The following is an 8,189-nucleotide window of genomic DNA, read 5'->3' as shown; positions in this document are numbered from 1 at the left end:
TAGTTTCAAAGAGAACTTGGGAAGCAGATTTGGCCCAGCGGTTAGGGCGTCCGTCTACCACATGGGAGGTCTGCGGTTCAAACTGTGGGCCTCCTTGACCCGTGTGGAGCTGGCCCACGTGCTGTGATGCGCGCAAGGAGTGCCCTGCCATGCAGGGGTGTCCCCCGCGTAGGGGAGCCCCACGCGCAAGGAGTGCGCCCCTTAAGGAGAGTCGCCCAGCACGAAAGACAGTGCAGCCTGCCCAGGAATGGCGCCGCACACACGGAAAGCTGACACAAGATGACACAACAAAAAGAAACACAGATTCCCGTGCCGCTAACAACAACAGAAGCAGACAAAGAAGATGGCAGCAAATAGACACAGAGAACAGACAACCGGGGTGGGGGGTGGGTTTGGGGGAAGGGGAGAGAAATAAATAATAAATAATCTTTAAAAACAAATGAACAAAAAAACACAAAGAGAACTTGATGGACTCAGTAAGCTTACATAGGGCAAAATGTAAGAAAGCCATTCAAATGGTTCACTCTGGCAATGACTCTGGTGGCCATTATATCCTACCAGCCCCTTTATTTCAGCTGCAGCTGTAATGGGTCCATTTTCCTCCTGCCTTTTGCCTACCAGCTTTCTGCCTCAGGCCTTCTCCTATGCCTTGCAGCTTGTTTGGCCCGTGCACTGCAGTGCAAAAATGCAAGGGGTACTTCTGGTCCATGTAACAATAGGGGTGAACATGGAAGACACTGTGTTGAGTCAAATAAGCCAGACATAAAAGGACAAATATTGTATGATCTTACTGGTATGAAATAATTAGAATAAGCAAATTCATAGAGCCAGAAACTGGAATGCAGGTTTCCAGGGGCTGGAAATGGGGAGTTAATGCTTAATTGGTACAGAATTTATGTTTGGGGTATTGGAAAAGTTTTGGCAATGGATGCTGGTGATGGTAGTACAACATTGTGAACATAATTAACAGCACTGAATTTCATATATGATTGTGATTAAAGTGGCAGATTTAAGCTGTGTATATGTTACATTCAAATAAAAAGAGACAAAATGGACTGAGTACACCTTCAGTGAACTTTAATATAAACTTGGACTATAGTTAATAGTACAATTAAAATAACAGTCTTTCATCAACTGTAACAAAGGTACTATACTAATGCAAGGTGTTAGTAAAATAGGGTGTTATATGGGAACTCTGTATTTTCTGCATGATTTTATGTAAACTTACAATGTCTGTAATGAAAACATTATATTAATAAAAAAATAAGTGCAAGGGGGTAGAACCCCTGGGGGCAGCCCTTGGGGGAATGACATCAATGTAGTTACTCTGCCTTCCGTCTTTAGGTGGACTGTTCTGGGCAAAATTCTGTTCACTACTCAGAAGTCTCAGCAGAACTGGCATCAGTTGCCTCCAGCAGGGCCTTCAGTAATGTACCCTTACATTAGCTCTTCCTCCTTCCCTGTTTCCTCTGCCAGCTTCCTGCTTCCTGCTTCCTGGTGTAACCCCTCAGATAAACTCAATGCACTGAACACTTGTCTCAGGGTCTGATTTCATGGGAAAATAAATAAAATAAATGATAATAGAACAGATAGGATAAATAGAGAAATTATCCTTTTGAATTAAACTGTGAAGCCCCAGAAGAAAAGGATTCTTTACTATCATATGATAGTATGTGAGATTGCATACATAATTTTATTGTGCTTTTGGTTTCCTTGAGAATAATCATTTTTTTCCTTTGCAAAACACATTATAACAAGCAATATAAGAGATGTTAACTGAAAACATGGCTTTCCAGAAATGGAATTTTCCAAGGCGTATGCTTCACAATATCATAAGAGTTTCCTCCAATAAAATGAGAATATTTGAGAACCATCATATTTGGCATCTTTTCTTCTGGGAAGATTAGGGCTTCTGGCTCTTTTGGCAGGTAAGGGCCTTCAGGGAAACTCACGCCACCATTTCAACAGGAGGAATTGTATACTGACCACATCATCATTGGCCCAGACTTGGAACATGCTGAAACTACTACTCAGGACAATTTCAGACTTGCTGGTGTGTCAATCCTAATAAACAAAGTACAAAGTACAGTCTGATATCTCCTGGGCTGGCCATGCACCAAACTCCACCAGTCCACACAGAATCCAACTCCTGGGGAAATGGCTTCAAATAAAAAAAGGGAGGGGCCCAATTAATGGGACGAGGGTGGGGGAAGGCATCTGCCCCAACAATGCCCAACATATTATGGGAACATCTCATCTGATGCAATGGAAATCTACATGAAAAATGCTGAGTATGTCAACATGCTCTCATTGTTAAAAATCACAGCTTAAAAATGGAGGAGGATGTCCATTGGCTCATACAGAGATAGGATGGTTTTAGATTTAGATTTTAATCCTTATTAAAATTCTCATCCTTCAAAAGGGAGGCTAATTGATCCTGCAGTTCAACTGTCAAAATATTTATGTCAAAATTTAACTACGACACAGCTCTCAAGGGATTTGGCAGAATGATAACTGTAAACTTGCTGTGATTCAATATATGTTGAAAGCTTAAAGTAAAATGTTGACAAAAACATTAATATTTAAACACTGAATATTTTGGTGAAATAAACAATACTTTCACCATTCAAATAGCTTCTCTAGTTCATATTTGGATTTTTCACATATTAGATTTTCTGGTGAATCACAAATTATCTGTGCCAATAAAATATATCAGCATAATTTTAGGTAAAAACAAGAATATGGGAGTCTAGTAAGTATTTGTGGCATTAGAATAGGTAAATGAAGATTTAGGTATTTTTTCGAAATATAATCTTAAAGAAACTTCTCAGACTATCATTACTACTTTGAAGGACCCTTGAGTATTTGAAGACTCCAGATTAAGAGCGAATGGTTAGATCATAGGTTCTATTTCTTGGAAGTCTTTCTGTCTGGGCCATTTGGTGCAAATGAAGCCTAAGGCCCTGGTAATGCAACATTATCACTCTTCTAATGTCTATCTGGAAACATAAAGATCACAAAACAGCCTGAAAGAGAGGGCCCAGAGTGCAGTGGCATGAGTTCACTGCAAAGTTCATCCCTTGGAAGGCAGTAACTCTCTTTCAAGTGGATTCTGCAGAGAAAAATGTTTGATAAACATCTACAGATGGAAGTTTCCCTCTGGGAAATCAGAGTTGGCTGGTCTGCTGCTTCCACCTGTATTGGGAACTAGGTGGTAGATCATCAGGAGGCTCTGCTTCAGGCTCTCAGTTGGAGAATGTTAGACTTTCTGCCTTCTACTCTCTGGGCCTCCAACTTCCCACATGTTCCACCCCCTCCCCACCTCCATGGTACTCACATGACTTGTCTTGCTCCAGTGTTTCAGTTCTATAAGGAAGTAAAATAGGAAGTCCCTGAATATAGGCGTTTTCGCCCTTGCTTTCTCTACACGTGCACACACGTGCACACGCACACACACGCACTCTTTGTATGAGCCTGAAAACGGAGCCCAGGACATAGCTCGTCAGTGCACACCTGCAAAACTGCTTCTCCATTTTTGACCTACAATGATTTCAGGTGTGGCTTATACTTAGAGAAGCGCTCTCCTCTCTTTTCCTAGTTTTCTTCTTTCTCATTGACTGGGCTAAATACTGAATTTGCAAGTTTTATAGTGGATCAGGTTATCTTTTTCTAGATCTAACACCCAGATTTGTAAGTTATTGGCTTTAGTTCTTAGAAAAAATGATCAGGTTTTTATTCTTTCAAGGATCTCTTTAAAAAAAATCCAAAAGAAAGTTCTTTTTTTCCCTTCGGGTGGTTTAATTTAGGATTATAATAATCTTAAAAATTCGTGAATACATTATCTGTGTCAATAGAGTAGAAGATGAAATCCGAGAACAAAACCTGTCAGTTGAACAGAGAACAGGTTTCTATGTAACAGTTTTTTTTTTTTTTTTAACTATATGGGTGGTAACTATATGCTGTAACACCATACTGAACAATTTCCAGGGTTAGGCTTCTTCCCTGTCCTTTCCTTCCTGCATCCTTTTTTTTTTTTTTTAAAGGTTGGAGTCACTCTGTGAGGATGAGGATTTTTAGAAACCTACCATCCCAGCAAAGGGGCCTTCATTGCAGGGATTCTGCTTTTGTCTTGAGGACAGCTGTGCTGTACTGTGCCTGTCATTTTCTGTGCCCCTCCTACTGACTGGGAGCTCCTAACATGAGAACTTGATTGAACAGCCAAGAGGCAATTGACAAGTTGAGCCCTATGTTTGCATCTGGCCTTTGACCCACTCTCCAACGTTTTGCAAGTCTCAGAACTAGCAAAGATGTGAAGTTAACAAGCTTTCACTTTCCCCTCCTCAGAAGGGTCTTCTTTCCCCAGGCTCCCTGGACACTCAAGATCTTTCCAGCAATTTCAAGTTCAATAACTGATCACAGCTTAATTAATGATAGCAAGCAGCACTAACTACAGTCTGACTAGGGTTTGGGGGTACGCACTGGTTATATTACATGCTCTCTTATTGAATTCTCTAGGTCACCTCTGCAGCTTATTATTTTATTTTGTGGATAATGAAGCTGACGTTCAGTGAAAAGCAATTGCTTCTCTAAGATCATTTGGCTACTTGAACTAGAGGACTGTCTGATTCCAGTCCCTGAAGTTTGTTCCCTAGAGGACACTGTGAGAATGATCACACTTCCACAGGGATTGCAGAACAAGTATCCAAATGCAGCAGATGTAGTAGAATAAGACGCCGGTTCCAGTGTGATGGCTTTGCTGTTACTTAGGTTTGTGACTGAGAAAGTTTCCTAACCTTTTAGAGGTAAGGGATTAGGTCACATTTAAGCCCCGTGGCTCACCAAGGTTTTTCCCTGATTCTAGCTAAAAAGAGGAAATAGGTATTGGATCTGATAGCTCCTGGGTAAGGGGAAGATTAAGTAGTGCAGGGCAGGGTTATCAAGTTTTCTAGCATCCTGGGAGTTATAGCCACAGCAGGCCTGGACTCTGATAAACTGCATATGTAGGTGAAGGAAGCACATCTTTGGTGGGGTGGGGACAAGTCCCCCAGAGAGCACTCTGAGCTCAAGGTGGTGGATGAGGGCTGCCTAGCCTTGCCCATGCTGGAGCCCTTGTTTTGAGCATTCACTGCAACTTCCTCTCTCCATTGCACTCTCTTCCCATTTCCTTCTCCTGGTCTTGACCTTGGGTCTGGTCTTTAATGTACCTTTTTTTGATCTTGGCTCTTCACAGACCTGGGTATCCCTTAGGTGGAGACACAAATTTCCTGGGCAGTGTGTAGGTGCGGGAGTAGGGAATGGAGTAGGGTCTGATATCCACTCAAGTGGATTCTCCTATTAGTTCTTAGGAGCCAGATCTCTCTGTTGCTGTTTTTTTTTTTTTTCAGTCTCTTGTCACTCTAAAGAGAACCCCCTTTGATGGTTAGGCTATTGTGTCAGCTCGGCCAGATAACTGAGTCCATTTGTTTGGTCAAGCATTGGGCTAACTGTAATACAAGGGCATTTATGGACTTTGGTCACCATTGACTTTACTGCAATGGTAAATCACAGATAGCTGGTTATAATTAACATCAATCAGGGAGCTTGCCTTCAGCAGTGAGTGAAGCTTAACCCAATCAGTTGAATCCCTTAAAAGGGGAAGTGGTTCCAGCATCGAGAGAGAATTTCCCAGCTCTTCTTTGAACAGCCAACATCTCCCAGAACTTGTCAAGAAATCTTCATTGGCTTTTCATCGGAGCTCCTGGTTGCAGCCTGCCTGTGGAAACTGGACTTGTGCATCCCCACGGCTGCATGAAAGACTCTGATAAATCTCTTACTATTGACAGATATCCCTTGTCGATTCTCTTTCCCTAGAGAACCCTGACTAATATACGCCCTTTCCCCCCACCCTTCCCAACAGTCCTGATCTTGTCATCTAAATTTCTCCAGGGCATCTGAGACTTTCTGCATTCATCTACAACTCATCCAGCAGAACATTTTCCTAAAGCCTGTGGAAAACTCTGGGCTTCTGTGTTGCTCTCTGGGTGCCCAAATAACAGTTAAACCTACCATTTGTTGAAAGTCTGTTAAAGTCCCAGGCACTTTAATAGCAGCCTTGGATAGGGGCTCTAATAATTTGTTTCTCACCACTCTACTAATCAGCTATCACTAACCCATTTGCTTATAAGGAAATTGATGCTTAGAGTTGTACAGTTACCCAGCTGAGATAATATTTAAATCCAGTTTTCCCAATTGAAAGAGCAACATTGCTTTTCCAAGGCTATTTGTCACAATCTTACTTTCTTAGCTAAAAATTCAAACACATATTCAGATCATATTTAGCATACATTGAGGAACCTCCAGCAGAATATTCCAAGATGTGATTGTCCGAATGAACTGAGAGACATATTTGCTGATCTCTTCATTCACAATGACCTCTTTTCTCATCTTCTCAACCCCAACTTGGTAGATCTCAACCGTGTGTTAGGAAAGAAGCAATATGATGGAATATGACATACCAATCAGGTTGCTTTCTTTAACCGTCTGGTTTTGGATTTGTCACCTTTTGATTTCCTCTATTGTGTGAGCAATGAAAGGTCTCAAATTATGGAGTACTTTGATAATTTTCCTGTTTTCCCTGTCACTGTTTTTATGTGACATTTTAGCATATGTGCTTGCTAATTTGACAAGACCTCTATTCCCTTTTTTTTTTTTTAACCTGGTTTCTTTTAATTAGCAGTAATCATTTAAGATACAACCATATCGTTTTTGGCTGGTTGGACCATTTCTTTTTATCTTAGTAATGTTACATTGTGTAGCTATAGCACAGTGAGTTTACCTATTAACCTATAGAACAATACCTTGTTTGCTTTCAGATTTGGAGATTACAAAAACAGCCCCTGTAAACATTCATGTGTGGGTTTTTCTGTGGACTCAAATTTGCTGCATCAGGCCCAGTTTTCCTATTTGCCCCATCCATGGGTTTAAAAGTCTCCTTTTGCCAGTACTTTGCCCCTGCAGCACCACGTGGTGGTTGCCTGTTTTCCTTTTTATCTCCTCTTTAATAACATGCTCTGAGAAGGAGGGCAATTAGCCCAAAGGAGCCTCTAATTGGTGAAGTTTTCAGCAGAGATTTTGCTGATTCCTCTGAAACATGCCCCAAGTGGGCAAAGGTCTGCTCCAGGGGTGAGTCAAGCTAGGCCTGAGTGTGAGGAGGATGGGAGCCTTTTCCATAGCCAGGGGTTTTTCTAATGGTGCAGCGAGACCCACTGGGGATGTTTCTTTGGACAAGAGAAAGCATTCTTGGTGGTGGTGATGGGTATTCTTGCCCCTTTGCTGCACAGGATTGTAAATTACAGATCTGGAATTCAAGGTGAAGTCTGCTTTTCAAATACCAGGCTCTTGGAAAGACTTGAACTTTTAAGATCCAAATCTATCTTTACGATGTCCACTCCCTGTCCAGTGAGTAGTGCTTAGCCAGCCAAATAAGCCTCTGGATGTGGCTCAGCTGCTGCTTCCTCTGGGGAGTCACCCTTCCTCTAATTGTGCTTCCTTTTCAGGCCACTGAGGAAAGGCAGAGGAAGCAGAGCCCTGGGGTCAGAGCCCTACCTCACATTATAAGCGGAAACTAGATGAGCACATGTCTTGGTCTTGGCAGGTGTCAGACACTAGGAGTTGGTCCAGGGAAGTGCCTTGGTGGGCAGACTACAAAGCTGTTTCTCTAAGACCTCTCTGGAGGTCCCTGTACCCTCTGGATTCATCACCTCCTCCTCCCTTGGTAAAGGTAGACTATTCCTTTGATGGGCCAGGCTCTATCAAGATACAAAATCAGTGAGTCACAGGCCTTTCTGGAAGAGCATAAACTGGGAACTATAGGAGAGTGTGGTAAATGAAAAGTCCAGGACCAGATAGATGAACTATAGGAGAGTGTGGTAAATGAAAAGTCCAGGACCAGATGGCGTCACAGGTGAATTCTACCAATCATTTAAAGAAGATCTAGTATCAAACTTGCTCAAACTCTTCCAAAAAATTGAACAGGAAGGAACACTATCAAACTCATTCTATGAGGCCAACATCACCCTAATACCAAAGCCAAAAAAAGATATTACAAAAAGAAAAAAAAAGGGGGAAATTACAGACCAATATCTGTAATAGAGAGGCAAAAATCCTCAACAAAATACTTGCTAACCAAATCCAAAAACAAATTTAAAAAT

This window comes from Dasypus novemcinctus, chromosome 2 (assembly GCF_030445035.2).
Source record: "Dasypus novemcinctus isolate mDasNov1 chromosome 2, mDasNov1.1.hap2, whole genome shotgun sequence".
Classification (NCBI taxonomy): domain Eukaryota; kingdom Metazoa; phylum Chordata; class Mammalia; order Cingulata; family Dasypodidae; genus Dasypus; species Dasypus novemcinctus.
The sequence above is the reverse complement of the archived record's forward strand: the minus strand, read 5'-3'. Positions refer to the sequence as shown.